Here is a 16,493-nt window from a genome sequence, read left to right on the forward strand (position 1 = left end):
AAATCTATAAAATTTATTTACATGTGCATTTATACAATAACATTTTATGCATGTATATAATAATTAATAACTGAAATAAATATTTTTATTTTATTAATTATATATTTTTCTTGTTATCTCAATATAATTGGTAATAATAATATCTTTAATGGTGCATTTATTAATCAGTAATCGAAATGGGTTGGAATCAGAATGAGAAATGAAAATTATAATAAATTGTTTACTTTATCTGTAGGAATCAAAATCACAATGAGCTATATTATCATTAATATGTTTATTTTGTCTTAGAATCGAAACAGATTGTTACAAATTACTAAACTGATTTTATTATTATCATTATTATTATTATTAAACGAGGTAAAAGGGAATTTTTAATTTTCATGTAGAAATGCCGATTCACTTCTCATTCTCATTCTCATTTTCCGTTACCATTCCGCCTCCTCATAGGATTACCATTTCACATTCTCAAAAATTTACAGTTGACTCACATTTCATTTTGATTTCTCCTTATTTTGGAAGTGAATAAGTTAAAGAATCATATTCCCTTATTCTTGTTTTTCATTCACATTCCTCCTCCTTATTTTGGAAGTAAATAATTTAAAGAATCATATTCCCTTATTCTTGTTCTCGTTTTCATTCTCAATTAGTAAGTACACTATAAATGCAATGATTTTGTTTCCTAATTAAACAAGGATAATTTTTAAATTTTTATAATATATATGTTAAGGTATATGTAGAATTGTATTGAATATGAAACTGACTCCCAAAATCATATTTTAAAAAACTTTTTTTTTATTTTTTTAAATTTATTGTAGGAAGGGGTGATTTTATCAAAGTAATTTTTTAAAAAAATTTCGGACCCATTTGGGATTGCTTTTGGAAGGCTCAAAAAGGATTTTGAATAGCTAAAATTTAAGTTTGGTGTTTTATAATTTTTTTTTTTAAAAAATTACTCCTAATAAAATTATCTTATCCACGTTAGATTTTAAAAAGAAAGGAAAAAATTAATTTTTTAAAATCTGATTTTAAGAATCATTTTTATACTTAATACAATTTCATATATATCTTGATATATATCATAAAAATTCAAAATTATCTTTATTAGTTAGAAAATAAAATCAATAACTTTAAAAAGATTATTATTATTTCCAATTATATTGAGCTAACAAAAAGAAATAAAATTACTAATATAAAATTTATTTTAACTATTAATTATTATATTTACCAATAAAAAACATTTTATATACACGATTTATAAATATTTAAATAAAATTTATTCTTATCTATTTCAACCATTTATATTATTACAGCAATTTAACAACTGGTTGTCATTGCTCGGGAATTATATAATTACCATATGTTGTAAAAATGCATTTAGCCATGCCATGTGTTTGATACAGGTTATGCTTGTTCGATTAAATTGTACTCACCTATAAATCAATGATTCAGTACATGTGCATGTTAGTGGTCTTCAGAATCCAGAATAATAAATGCCTTGAAATGCTTGAGTTCAATGAATTTCGCAGAAGACCAGGTTCCTTGTTAATGAGTCAGCATGACTGAATCCTTCACTAAGCCAAATTTGTTTCCACTTTTAGTTTAGAAATTGTCATTAATTAAGAAAGTGTTTGATAAAATGCTTTGGGAGCACTATGCGTTGGACGTTTGCCCAGAATTTATGAAATCATTGGTGTTTCATCCTACTTGTAACACTCTTCTTTATTTTCTATTCTAACGAAGAAATCTTTTATTAGAAAAGTGACAAGATTGCACCTTTCATTTGTATGTTAAGGAGGTGTAAAATTTTCTCGTTAAAATCCCATCATGAAAAAAACTCACGGGCAAAAACCTACTGAAAATTAAAGAAAGAAGTGTAAATCATGATAAATACACTCTTTTACAATGCAAGCGGATGCTTCAATGAGTAGATCATGCGCCAAACTTGTATATCGTTGTTGGTAGTGCTTTGTTGAATCAATATGCTAGATTTTCACTTTCTTTTTTTGGGGAGAAGTTGAGAGCAATTGCACACCCAAGGAAGCTGGAAGCGAGCGAGGTAATTGATGTTGAAGTGGAAGCGACAGCGGAAGACGAGGAGAGCTTGGTGATAGAAACACCGGATATGAAGAGCAGGCAAGTGAAGCTCTATGCATCGTTTCGTGTCCTTAATTTTCAGTTTTGTTTCATTTTAACGTTCTATTCTTATAAGTCTTAGCCAGCTGACAGCTGATGAATTTCTTCAGGTCTTCTACTCCGACTTTCTTGGTGCACTGCCGTACCCTTATCCAAAGCCCCGTCGAGCCCGACTGAAGTGGCTATAATACATACAACTTTATTCGGCTCTCACGGTTACCTGCTTGCCGCATGTGAGGATTTTTTTTTTTTTTTCCCCTTTGTTACCTTTTACTTTTGGATATTTACTTTAAAACAATTTTTTTTTTCTTTTTTCTTTTCGAGAGAAGCGCCTTCAAAAAGATGTGCAAAAAATAATTAAAATGTAAAAATTCTCCAACTAAACTACAAAATTATGAATTTGCAAAGTCAAGATAGCAATTTGCAAAGTCAAGATATCCAATTTTAAAATCTGAACAAGACCATAAAAAAATGTTAAATAAGATGAATTATCCAAAATAATTCTCTGAAGAACCATTTAGATTACAAACCTGTGACCGATAATAGACTGATGATTTTTTTCTTTACGAGGAAATGATTATAATCTTCTATTCCGTCCTACAAATGACTTTCGACAAGAGTGGTGCTACTCCCATCTCTTCAGGTGAAGCGTTCTTTTATATTGTTTATTCAGGAGAAGCGTTCTTTTATATTTTATAGATATAATGTTTGCTAATCCTAATTAAAGCTAAAGCATATGCATTTCCTAATTAATTCTAATTTAAGCTTATTCAACTGCATTCAATTAATGTTCGATAATACAAATTCCAAATACTATATACTCTAAGAATTTTAATCGTAATGACAAGGTGATCATTTAATTATTACCGTTAAATTATATATGTATGGTGGAGACGAGTCCACACGGTTTTGACGAGAAATTAAAGACAATATTTAGTTAAGCTAGTAGTATTTGTTCTGTTTAGTACGTCGTTTTACCAGCAAGCATCCCGGCAATGCACGCATTAATAAAAAAATATCTGTTTGGACTGATTGGTAGTGAAAAATTCCACGTACTTTAAATTAAGAAAATGCTAAGCATCTTAAAGAAAACAATTAAAATATTGTCACTTGATGCTTGAATCATTATTGTTAAATATCTCCGTTGAGTTGTATTCCCCAGTTGTGAGTATCATTATTGTCTTTGCTATCTAATTTATTCAATTTTCTTTCTGGAGACAAGATTTTGATTCCTTTCATCGTTACAAAAACGGAACCATGGTTGATGTGGGAGAGATCTTACTCAACGCCTTCTTTCAGGTGTTGTTCGACAGGTTGGCTTCCCGTGATTTGCTCAGCTTTGTCCGTCAACTTGGAGGGGGGGTCGATTCCGAGCTCAAGAAGTGGGAAAGAAAGCTGAAGATGATTCAGGCGGTGCTCAACGATGCAGAGGAGAAGCAACTGACCGACGAGGCTGTGAAGATGTGGCTGGACGATCTCCAAGACTTGGCTTATGACGCTGAGGACATTCTTGATGAGTTTGCTACTCAAGATTTGGAAAGCAAATTGATGGCGCAAAATCAGGATAGCTCTGGCCAGGTTCTCAGTTTCATCCCGGCTAGTTTGAATCCGAATGCTATTATGTTCAGTTATAGCATGGGGTCCAAGATTAAAGATATTACTAGCCGGCTGGAGCAACTCTGCCAAGAAAGAATTGAACTTGGACTGCAACGGATTACTGGAGGGGCATCATCAACTGCTGCTGCTACACAGCAGAGGCCGCCCAGTTCGAGTGTCCCAACAGAACGTGAAGTATTTGGAAGAGAAGAAGATAAGGCCAAAATTCTTGATATGGTATTGGCCGATACCCCAAGTGATCATGCCGACTTTGTTGTAATACCCATTGTTGGCATGGGCGGGATAGGAAAAACAACTCTCGCTCGGGAGGTTTACAATGACAAGGCCGTTGGAGATTCCAAGTTTGATGTAAAAGCATGGGTTTGTGTATCTGATGTCTTTGACGTTTTGGGCATCTCAAAGGCGCTTCTCGAGTCAATCACCCGCAGGCCATGTCTTCTAAACAGTTTAAACGAAGTGCAGGTTGAATTGAAAGTAGCTGTGGATAAAAAAAGATTCTTGCTGGTCTTAGATGATGTTTGGAACGAGGAGTACAGCTTGTGGGTAGACTTAAAAGCTCCGTTCCTGGCTGCTGCACCAAACAGTAAGATGATCGTCACCACACGCAATTCAAATGTTGCATCAACAATGGGGCCAGTTGAACATTACAATCTCAGGAGTCTATCAGATGATGATTGCTGGTCCATTTTCATAAAGCATGCATTTGAATCTAGAGATCTTAACGCACATCAAATTTCAGAATCATTCCGCAAGAAAGTTGTTGCCAAGTGTGGAGGCTTGGCCCTGGCAGCAAAAACACTCGGAGGCCTTCTGCGTACGACGAGGCATGATGCGTGGGATGATATATTAGAGAGCAAAATATGGGATTTACCTCGACAAAGTGGGGTTCTCCCAGTATTAAGATTGAGTTACCATCATCTTCCTTCTCATTTGAAAAGATGTTTTTCTTTCTGTGCAATCTTTCCAAAAGATTATGAATTCAATGAGAAGGAGGTGACTTTTTTATGGATGGCAGGAGGTATTATTCGACAGTCAAGAAGCAAAGAGCGGCTAGAAGATTGGGGCAGCAAGTGCTTCCATGATCTGGTGTCAAGGTCAATTTTTCAGCAAACAGCAATCTCTGATAGTTGTAAATTTGTAATGCATGACCTTATCCATGATCTTGCCGAATTGGTCTCTGGAGAAACCATATTCAGGTTAGAGGAGGCCAATACTCTGTCAAGAAGATTTGAAAGGGTTCGCCATTCTTCCTATGCTTGTGGTGGACGTGATGGTAAAAATATGTTCGAGGTTTTCAATGAAATTGGACATCTACGAACATTCTTGCCATTACGCTTACGCATAAGAGGTGGCTCTAATACTAGTTACATAACTCGTTCGGTTCTATCTGATTTGCTGCCGATGTTCAAAATGTTGAGAATGCTATCTTTACAAGGATACCGTATCGGTGAGTTACCAATTCCATTTGAAGACTTGAGACTTCTAAGGTTCCTCAACCTTGCTGACACTGACATAAGAAGTTTACCTGAGTCAAAATGCAAATTGCTGAACTTGGAAATTTTGATATTAAGAAATTGTTCCCGTTTGATAAAGCTTCCGCAGGAAATGAGGAATTTGATCAATTTACGTCATCTCGATATAAGAGGTGCAAAGCTGCTGAAGGAGATGCCATTTGGAATGAAAGAGTTGAATAAGCTTCAAACATTGTCCAATTTTATTGTAGGCAAGGGTGAATGCGCATCTGGTTTGGAAGATTTAAAAAGTTTAAACCTTCTTTGTGATGAACTCTGCATTGCTGGATTAGAGAATGTGAATAGTCCACAGAATGCAAGAGAAGCCGCATTACGTGAGAAGCACAATCTTGAAGCATTGACTCTAGAATGGGGGTCTCAATCTGACAGTCCTCGGGATGCAGTACTAGAAGAGAAGGTACTTGACACTCTACAACCTCATGAACGTATAAAAGAGCTGGCAATCAAGCACTATGGCGGTGCAAGATTTCCACCTTGGATCGGACAACATTCGTTTTCCGAGATGAAGGTCCTTAAATTGGAGAACTGTGACAATTGTGCGGCTCTGCCATCGCTTGGCCTGATGAGTTCACTTAAGATCCTTGCTGTTAAAGGGCTGAAGAAACTAAAAAGCATAGAGTCTGAGGTTTATGGGGAGGGTTTCTCAATGCCTTTTCCATCATTGGAGATTCTAAGTTTTGAGAGTTTGCCAGAATGGCAGCATTGGAACACCAATATCAAAGGAAATGAGCCCGTTGAAATATTTCCTCGTCTCCAAGAACTTTCCATTGCAGAATGTCCCCAACTCTCTGGAGAACTGCCTGGGCTTCTGCCTTCCTTGGAGACACTTGTTGTTAGGAAATGTGGAAAGTTGGTAGTTCCATTGTCAAGTTATCCGATGCTCTGCAGATTAGAAGTTGATGAGTGCAAGGAGCTAGTGTGCGGGACTCTAATTGATTTTGAGTTGATAAAGTCTGTGACTATTTCAAATAGTTCCTTAGACATGAATGGATGCAAGGGGATGCTATACGATGGTCCAGCTGGCATTTCACTGCCAAAGCCCATGACTACTACAAATGTTTTGGAGTTTGGAAAATTATTGAAGCCTGGATTTCAGATATTAGAAACTTTGGTAATTGGCAATTCTGAACAGCTCAAGTCATGGAGTACTTTTATTGAACCAGGGCTACATTTGCTCGCTCGCAATGAGGAGGTATCAATTGAAGAAAGTTTCGTCCGTCTTGTTTCGGTTCCAGAGATCAATTTCTTTCCCAGAAATCTGCGCTCTCTTCGAATTTACAACAGCACTGCTTTCAAATCCTTACCCGAGGAAATGATGGAAAACAATTCACAACTCGAAAGGTTGTATATCAGAGATTGCGACTCTCTAACATTCATCGCAAGACGGAGGCTACCAGCATCTCTTAAATGGCTTGAGATCAGAAATTGTGAGAAATTGCAACGTCTGTTCGATGATGAAGAGGATGCTTCTTCTTCTTCTCCTTCATCCTCGTCTTCCCCAGTGATGCTGAAACACCTGAGAATCGATCACTGCCCAGAGCTCACCAGTTTATCATCGGGTGTCCAATTCCTTGAGGCGCTTGAAGGCCTCGAGATACGGGATTGTCCAAAGCTGGAGTCAATACCGGATGGCCTGCACAATCTAAAATGTTTACAGAGCATTTATATACGGGATTGTCCAAGTCTTGTTTCCTTCCCAGAAAGAGGGCTTCCCAACACCATTTCACAGGTTGACATTTGCGGATGTGACAAGCTTGAAGCCCTGCCCAATGACATGCACAAACTCAACTCTCTTCGAGATTTAGGCATACAGCTCTGTCCAAATCTTGTATCGTTTCCAGAAGAAGGTTTTCCTACCAATCTAACAACACTTGTAATTGGAAATTTCAAATTGTATAAGACACTCGTCCAGTGGGGGTTGCACAGGCTTACCTCTCTTAAACACCTCTGGATTGCTGTAAGTGATGATGAAGCAGAGTGTTTTCCAGACGAGGAGATAGGAATGACGCTGCCCACCTCTCTCACTCATCTGTCCTTTTGTGGATTCCAAAATTTGATATTTCTGTCTTCAATGGGTTTTCAAAACCTCACCTCTCTTCAATATTTGAGGATCGGGAATTGCCCGAATCTCACATCATTCCCAGAGGTGGGCCTTCCATCCTCACTTTTGGAATTACACATTTACGGTTGTCCAAATCTTAAAAAAGCGTGCAAAAGAGATCAAGGAAAAGAGTGGCCCAAAATTGCTCACATCCCTTTCGTTGGGATAGACAGAAAATTCATATACGATCCAGAAGCAGAGTAGATTCTACTATTAAGGTCAGTTGATTTGTATTATCCGCTATAACAAGCTCCTCCTTTTTTTTAAAAAAAAAATAATAATTTTGCAGTCACTCACGTGATTCCGTTTTCACAAGTCAGATTGTATGTTGAGGCTATTTGCCTTTTAATCGCAGATTAAATTATAACACTTATCTTAAAATTTAATACCATACACAGATAGACGATTTTTTAATCCAAATTTTTTTTTATTCACTTCAGTTAGCATACTTTTTAATTTATATTGACTAATTTTAACCAGAATTGGAGTATAATATTTTGGAGCAAGCATACTTGAAATTTCTGTCTTCAATATTTTGATGCTTTTTTAATTTTGATCTAGTAAAAATACATAGCCTTCACCGGCAGGATTCTAGTCTTGGCTTTCACCTCTCTAACTCATCTGTCCCCATTGGGATTCCAGAAATTGAAATTTCTGTCTTCAATGGGTTTTCAAAGCCTCGCCTCTCTTCGATTTTTGTGGATCGCTTCGATTTTTGTGGATCGAGAATTGCACAAATCTCACCATTGATTGAACGTTAAGGTCAATCTTTTAAGGTCAGCCGATTTCTATACGAACATTGAGAAGCATGAGAGGAGCTTTGATTTTGAGTAGGGTCAATGAACTCATGTTGGTAAGTGGTAATTAAAGAAATTTGTAAGCTTAATAGAGTTTCAGTATTTTCTGTTTGGAGTATAGTTGATAAGTTGACTCTGTTTAAGAAGCCCGATTATAGTAGTTGACTGTATTAACCTTTTTTTTTTTTTTTGGTCTGCTGTTGTTTTTGGTTTCGATTATTTTTTCAACATTGGGTTGATCTGTTGAAGAACAAGCTTGGGTTTGATTATGCTTTAACTACAAGGAAGAACCAGACTAGGATGCAGGCATTAAGCTTTTAATGGGTAAGAACAAATGAATGTTTTAACCATGTTTCTCACTTATTAAAATGCACGGATTGAAGGCATCTGGGTTGATCCTGATAATGTGATGGAAATACTTCTCTGTTTTCATATAACAGGACAAATAGAGATCTCTGATCATGCCTGAATTTTTGTTGCATTGAAATTTCTACCATTACCAAGCATAGAATGAACTAGGGATACATTAGCTTAAGACTCAATTTTGAGAAGGAAGTTTGTACTTGCAGCCTATAAAATCATGTCCGTGTCGTACGTTTCTTTGGGAAATGAAAGATTCTGCGTGTTCTTTTATTTCAAGTTCACTGAAATCACATTTGTTTTCTCAGATGCTTTCCAGAAGGTAACAACATCAATTTCAAAAATGCTGGGGCAAGGTGCATCATGCAGTGCGACTCAACTTGAGAATTCCTGGCCACATTACCCGTATGTCGAATGATCGCACAGTACAACCTTTAGAAGCTTGTAATGAGTACACAACTGGGTGCAAGTAGTTTCGAAATGAATTTGCCTCAAATGATTTCTTGCTCACATCCCTTGGGTTATGATAGATGGAAAATTCATATACGATCCAGAGTCAGAGGTGTTGATTCTCTTATTAAAGTCAGCTGATTTCTATTAACCACTCTGACAATCTCCTATTAGTGTTTTTTTTTTTTAATTTTGCACTTCTGTATAATTGAAATGCCACTCTTATGCCCGCAATTATTGTGAGTACACTTATGCCCGCAATTATTGTGAAACGCTTGCAATTTTGATGCAGCGAAATGGTTTGTTGATGCAAAGGTTTAAACTTTTAAGATTTACACTGCAGGGTAGTTGGATGCTGTATAGTCGAAAGGCCACCAACATCAAGAACTATAACTCCAAGACCGGGTTTGCATTAATTCAATCAGCTGAAATAATGATGCAAATGATACTATCAACTAGACTTAGAGACCAGTCAGATCAATCATCCTTTTATCAACAGTTAATGTCATGATGGTGGCTATCGGAGGAAACAAAGGATGTGTCGGAATCAATATGAACAGTGAGAAGAATGAGAGGAGCTTTGATTATAAGTAGGCTCAATGAACTCATGCTGGTAAGTGGGAATTAAAGAAATTTGTACGCTTAGTAGAGTTTCAATATTTTCTGTTTGGGATATAGTTGATAATTTGATACTCTGATTAAGAAGCCTGATTATAGTAGCTGACTTTTTTTTTGTGGTTTGCTGTTGTTTATTCTTTCGATTAATTTCAACATTAGGTTGATCTGTTGAAGAACAAACTTGGGTTTGATTATGCTTTAACTACAAGGAAGAGCCAGACTTGGATGCAGGCGTTCAGCTTTTAATGGGTAAGAACAAATGTATGCTTTAACCATGTTTCTCACTTATTTCAATGCACGCATTGAAGGCATCTGAGCTGATCCTGAAAATGTGATGGAAATACTTCTCTGTTTACATAAAACAGACAAAAGAGATCTCTGATCATGCCTGAGAATTCGTTGCATTTAAAATTTCTACCATTGCCAAAAATAGAATAAACTAGGGATACATTAGCTTAAGACTCAATTTTGAGAAGGAAGTTTGCACATGCAGCCTAAAAAATCATGTCCGTGTTGTATACTTGTATGTTTCTTTGGGAAATGAAAGATTCTGTGTGTTCTTTCATTTCAAGTTTGCTGAAATCACATTTGTTTTCTTAGATGCTTTTGGGAAGGTAACAAGATCAATTTCATAAATGCTGGGGTAAGATGCATCACGCAGTGCTACTCAACATGAGAATTCCCGGCCGCATTACCTGTATGTTGAGTGATCGCACAGTACAACCTTTAGAAGCTTGTAAGGAGTAGACAACTAGATGCAAATAGTTTCAATATGGATTCGCATCAAATGATCTCTTGCCAGTGATTACTATAACCTCTATCCCAAAATTCTTGGAACTGGTCATACCAATAATGAAGTATTGTGTACGTTGAAGACATAGCTCAAGGCCTTGCGAAAGCTCCGTCAGCCTTTGTATTGGAAAACAGTTGGTCGTAGTTGCTTCTGAATGATATTATTAATAGATACTGTAAAAATGAACTGTGCCACTCATTTTCAGAGCCCTGTTAAGATGTGTTGGTAATGTGTTTGAAGGTTGTTTGATTTATGTTGTATTCAGCTATAAATCAAAGATTCAGAACATGGTTATGGTACTGGTTTCCAAATCAAAAAATTGCCTTGTGATGTTAGTGTTCATTGTTTTCACAGGAGATCAGGTTCCCTGTTGATGAATCAAGAAGGCAAACACATCCATGTTTTAAGTTCAAATGTGTCTCTTCTATTTTCTATTACTGACTCCTTTATTTTGATTTCTTCATTGTAATGGAATTGGTTGTTATTCCAAATTAGTCAAAACCTCCTAGAGTCATTAAGTTCTGTTAGCATTTGAAGATAGAACTAGAACTAAATGATTGACTGGATTAAATTCCGATAAAGAATTAAGTGATGTATTTAGAGATATTATGTTTTTTTTTTTCATTTGTTCAATTTGGTTAGTGGTGATTTCTTAAAGACTCAATCCATGTGCGTTTATGCATTTTTCTTTTGCCTTAATTTCTGTTTCTTGGGGAGTTTATACAGATTCTTATTTTATGCTTCACATGCCACATGAAAGATCGAAGCCTTTTGTGTGATTAGAACTGACTTGCATCACAGTAACTTTAAACCACTGCGACATTTTTATAATAACAGTCTGAGATCTCCCTGAAGGATTCAAAGCATTTTATTTTATATTAAACTCCTTTATGTGGGTTTCGACACTACCACAAGTTCTTTAAATACTAAAACGATTTTGAGTCTTTTGTATCATCTGATTGAAATACATGAAAGCACTCGTGGCTGCAAAAATACAGTTGGGGCTATTTCTAAAGTCTTCAACAGCATTTTCCTTTTAACCTTTATCCTCATGGTTGTTTTTGCAGTTGTTCTTTAAGAAAACATTTAAAAGGTTCTCTTTATGGATTTTTGAAAATAATTTGAACATAAGCAATTTTCAGAGAAGCACTTTAGATGTCTGGCATTTAGAAAATTTTATTTCGGTGTCACATAAAATACTTAGGAAGTTAAATTTATTTATTTATGAGCATGTGCCAGTGCCCAGTGGCGTCCTCTTCACTTGTGATAGTCAAATGTGTTATACGATACAATATTAGCTTGACCGTAGCACAGAGGAGAATAGGGTTGGTGTTGGTCTGAACCAGCTTATGTAACAGCTGCCAAAGGATAATTTAATTGTACTTTTGAGTAAAGCTTTTGCAAATTAAACAAGTGATAATTTGTTTATATTAAGAAAAACTTAAAGGATAGGGCCATTTTAACTCACCAAACTACACATTAAAAATCCACTTATAAAAATAGTTTTTAATTATTAAAATATTCCTAAATCAAATTATAATTATGGACAATAATTTTTTTTTTATATTTTACTCTTTGAAACTGTTTTTATATTCGATATTATTTTTTTCTTAAACTCTAAATTGATTTTTTTTCATTTTTGATTAATTTTAAAACATATATAAAGTGATTCATATTGATTTTATACTGACAAACTATTATAGCACATTGAAAAAATAATTAAATCGTTCTTATTTACATAGTGAAAATGCAAATAGCTCATTCAAATGTTAAGGAATTGGAGAGCTGCTGCTGGAGATGAAAGATGTGAATTAAACATCAGAAAAAAAATTATGTTCACTATCTTGCCAGACCAAGCACCGAAAAGCGTCGTAAAGAAAAATTAGATAATTTAGAAGATAAAGCACGTGGAATGGTGGCAGAAAGCAAGTAATGATAACTCTTTCGACAAACTAACATATACCAAAATGCAATATCGGCCCTAATAAAAAATGAAAATAAAAATTCATTACGAATACGTGTTAAAGATATCCCAAGTATTGATGTGACTGAAATATTTGAGATTGAAGAAGAAATAAGACTCAAAATCAATTGGGAGGAATAAATGAGAAACCTCAATACCAAAAAATACACGCACAAATCCTAATACTAATTGTAATCACGGATAAAAAGCATAATACGAATAAATTACATGGGCAACTATTCCATTGAGAAATTAATTAAATCGTGTATTAATATTTTGTATACATATATTTTTCTATGTATAACTTTCGGTAATTTAGTTTTCCACTTATCATTTTTACTCCAAAAAAAATAATTGAGAATATTATTTATGTTTTGGTACAAAATATTTGAACAATATACAAATTTTCAGTTTAATAAATCTAAACATCTATTAAGTTATAAATGAATTTAATGGGTTTAATTAATAAAATTACTATTATTATATAAATTGGGTTTAGTAATGGTATATTGGGTGGGTTTGTTGAGTAAATTTTAAAATTTAAAGATGGGTTTATTTAGTAAATGAGTTAAGGGAATAGTTTGTTGGGATTCACGTAGCCCCACCAAATTCAAAAGTAAAATTTTTGAAAAAAAGAAGCTATTGAGTTACTCTTTTAAAAAAAGAATTAAAATGTCAAGAATACCTTTATTTAATTTTATAATCTTATTTTATAGTCATATTTTATTTCCACCTTAACATAATTTTAAAAACCTTAACTAATAAATTCTATATTTTTTTTATAAAAGTTATCATTAATATCCAAACGGCTAAAGATTTTTTTTTTTTAAAAAAAAAGGAACTATGCTTACAAAAGTTGTATACATTAACAATAAATTTAGTCCAAAAAATAAAGTTATTCCAAACAAGCACTCCAATTCATCTTGCTAATGAATCAAGATGACTGAATCCTTCTCTAAGCCAAATCTATTTTCACTTTTAGGTCAGAAATTGTCATTAAAGAAGTGTTTGATAAAACATGCTCTGGGAACACTAATTCGTCAGATGGTTACTCCAATTTTATGAAATCAATGGGATTTCATCATATTTATAACATTCTTCTTTAATGTCTATTCTAACAAAGAAATCATATACAGAGAATAGGTTTCGTTAAAACTTTTACTAGAAAAACTAACCACAATTCATCATTCATTTATATCTTAAGTAAGCGTAAGATTTTATCATTAAAATCCCATCATGAAAAAACTCATGGGAGAAAAACTATAAAAATTGAAGAAAAAAGAGTATGGCGTGCATGTAAATTATATCGATTTTATCTATATGACAAATAAGACTCTCTTTTACAATGGCACGGATGCTTCATTGAGTAATCATGATTCTTGCTGGTAGTGCTTTGTTGTATCAATCTGCTAGCTATTCAGCTTTCTTTCTTTCTTTCTTCTTATTTTTTTGTTTTCAAATAGCTTGTGGTTGTAGAAATATTTCAATTAAACTATACTTAAGTACTTATTTGGTATAACTTCTTTACTAGCCAAAAGATTTTTTTTTTTGGTTTTTTATAATTTAATTATACTTTAACTAGAGTTTTTGGGATTAAACAAGTGATAATTTCTCTCTATTAAGAAAAACTCAAAGGGTAGGGTTATCTCAATCCACCAAACTATTTATTAAAAATCCACTTATGAAAATAATTTTTAATTACTAGAATGCCTCTAAATTAAATTACAATTATGGACACTAAAATATAGTAAAAAAAATTTTTTTTTACTCTTTAAAACTGTCTTTACATTCCATATCATATCTTTTTCTTAAAATCTAAATTGATATATTTTTTTTATTAATCTCAGAACACATATGAAGTGATTCATATTGGTTTTATACTAACAAACTATCATAGCACATTCGAAAATAATTAACTCGTTCTTATTTGCATAGTGAAAAAGGCAAATAGCTCGGCCAAATGTTAAAGAATTGGAGAGCTGCTGCTGGAGATGAAAGATGTGAAAAGCATGGTAAAGAAAAAATTAAATAATTCTCACTTAGAAGAGGGAAAAAAAAAATACAATTAGAATGAGAGGTAGCCAGTAGCCAGTAGCCACCACCACCAGTGAAACTATTTCACATAATAGAAGATAAAGCACACGTAATGGAGGCAAAAAGCAAGTAATGATAACTCTTTTCGACACACTAATACATATCAAAATGCAATATCGGTCCTAACAAAATGAAAATAAAAATTCATTACGAATATGTGTTAAAGATATCCCAAGTATTGATGTGATTGAAATATTTGAGATTGAAGTAGAAATAAGACTCAAAATGAATTGAGAGGAATAAATGAGAAACTCTAATACTAATAAAATACATTCACAAATCCTAATGCTAATTAAAATCACGGATTAAAAAAAATAATATGAATGAATTACAGGCGCAACTGTTTCATTAAGAAATTAATTAAACCGTGTATTAATATTTTGTACATATATATATATATTTTTCCATATATAACTTTCGGTAATTTAGTTTTCCACTTATCATCTTTACTCCAAAAAAATAATTGAGAATATTATTTATGTTTTGGTGCAAAATATTTAAACAACATACAAATTTTCAGTTTAATAAATCTAAACAATTCTCAAGTTATAAATGAATTTAATGGGTTTAATTAGTAAAAATACTATTATTTTATTAATTGGGTTTGTATATTGAGTATTTAAATGGGTTTGTTGAGTAAATTTTAAAATTTTAAAGTTCAAAGGTGGGTTTATTTAGTAAATGGATTAAGGCAGCAATTTCCCAAACTAAAATTTTTGGAAAAAGAGGCTATTGAGTTTTTTTTTTTTAAAAAAAAGAATTAAAATGTTGAGAATACCTTTATTTAATTTTATAATCTTATTTTAAAAAATTTACCCAATAAATTTTATTTTAAACAATTTTAGGATCACATGTGTAAATGGAACTCCAAGATTGATCAAGAATTAACAAGACAAGATGAAGAGATGATCTTGTAACTAAGAATGAAGAAATTGAATCAAGACAGTACTCTAGTAAAACCCAGAAAACAGAGCTTGAAGAAACACGCACAAAGCAGTAAATTTGTAAAACCAGAATTGGAGCTTCACTTCTCAAGAGAGACGAAACAGGATACAATCTAGCTTCGGTCAACTTCGTTTGGCCACGTCATAAAGTCTTCCCCACAGTCTTTCCCGCCAAAACAGAAAAGCTTTAAAAGCCATTTACCTTCCTGAGTTACTTGCTCCTATTACATCAAGCCCTGTAAGTCTATATTTATTATTACAAAAGCACACTTAAACCGAGATTTGAGATATTTTTTCAAAGATCGAAGCGCATGATTTCACGGCTATGTTGCATAGTGAATTTTAGTGCTTTACAGTTAAGCATTATTCAAAAAAAAAATGTTCAAAACTTAGCCAAAGTGATAAACTCGTAATTATTCTACAAAGGGAACAATTTTGAACGGTGGGAAATTCCATAATTATGATTTTCTGTGAATTATTTTAAATAAAATTATAAAACCAATATAAAATTATTACCCAGTAAAGACTTTAGAGAGACAAATGCCCCAACAGGATCAAGTGAATATGCCCCACAAAGATCACATGATCATTTCTTGTTCTTTTTTCTTTTTGACAATTTTATCTGTGGTTTCAACTTTTATGCTTTATTGTCGTATCCCGTTGAGGGCTCCGCTGCACCCATTACAACTAGGGATGGCAATGGCGAGGGGACCGATCTCCCCATACTCATCCCCGATATTTTGCGTATGTCCCCGTCTTCTTCCCGTCCCCGTCAGAATTACTTGAGAGAATTTCCATCCCCTCCCCGAATAATAACAGGGGATCCCCGAGGGTCCCCGATCCCCGAATAACTATTACATTTTTTTTTTCGATTTTGAGTTAATCATATTAAAATAAAAAATTCAAATAAAAGTAAAGTTCGAAATATATCTTACATTAATATCTATTACAAAAGTCACATATATTAAATTAGTAAGTAACGCAACATGCAAGGGATACAAACTTATTTTACAAACTATAATGAACAAATTAATAGTCTACTACAAAATTGTTACAAATAAAATCGAATTTAGATTCAAAATTAACTTTTT

At 33.5% G+C, this 16,493-nt stretch overlaps 1 protein-coding gene across 9 annotated transcripts in view; it reads left to right on the top strand.

Annotated features, from left to right (window-relative positions):
• The window catches only part of LOC107174248 (putative disease resistance RPP13-like protein 1), a 64,579-nt gene that overhangs the window by 7,014 nt on the left and 41,072 nt on the right, over positions 1–16,493 (top strand). Inside the window, exons 1-5 of one of the 9 annotated variants that reach the window (XR_008052893.1) lie at positions 8,247–8,504; positions 8,849–9,102; positions 9,334–9,603; positions 9,768–9,857; positions 10,209–10,743. The exons of 5 other annotated variants lie outside the window; for them this stretch is intronic. The gene's annotated coding sequence lies outside the window, so the exon portion shown is untranslated. Of the gene's footprint in view, positions 1–8,246; positions 8,505–8,848; positions 9,123–9,333; positions 9,604–9,767; positions 9,858–10,208; positions 10,764–16,493 lie in introns of those variants that run through there. 3 more of the 9 variants (XR_008052896.1, XR_008052895.1, XR_008052886.1) reach the window with 3 other exon arrangements.

This window comes from Citrus sinensis, chromosome 3 (genome assembly GCF_022201045.2).
Source record: "Citrus sinensis cultivar Valencia sweet orange chromosome 3, DVS_A1.0, whole genome shotgun sequence".
Lineage (NCBI taxonomy): Eukaryota > Viridiplantae > Streptophyta > Magnoliopsida > Sapindales > Rutaceae > Citrus > Citrus sinensis.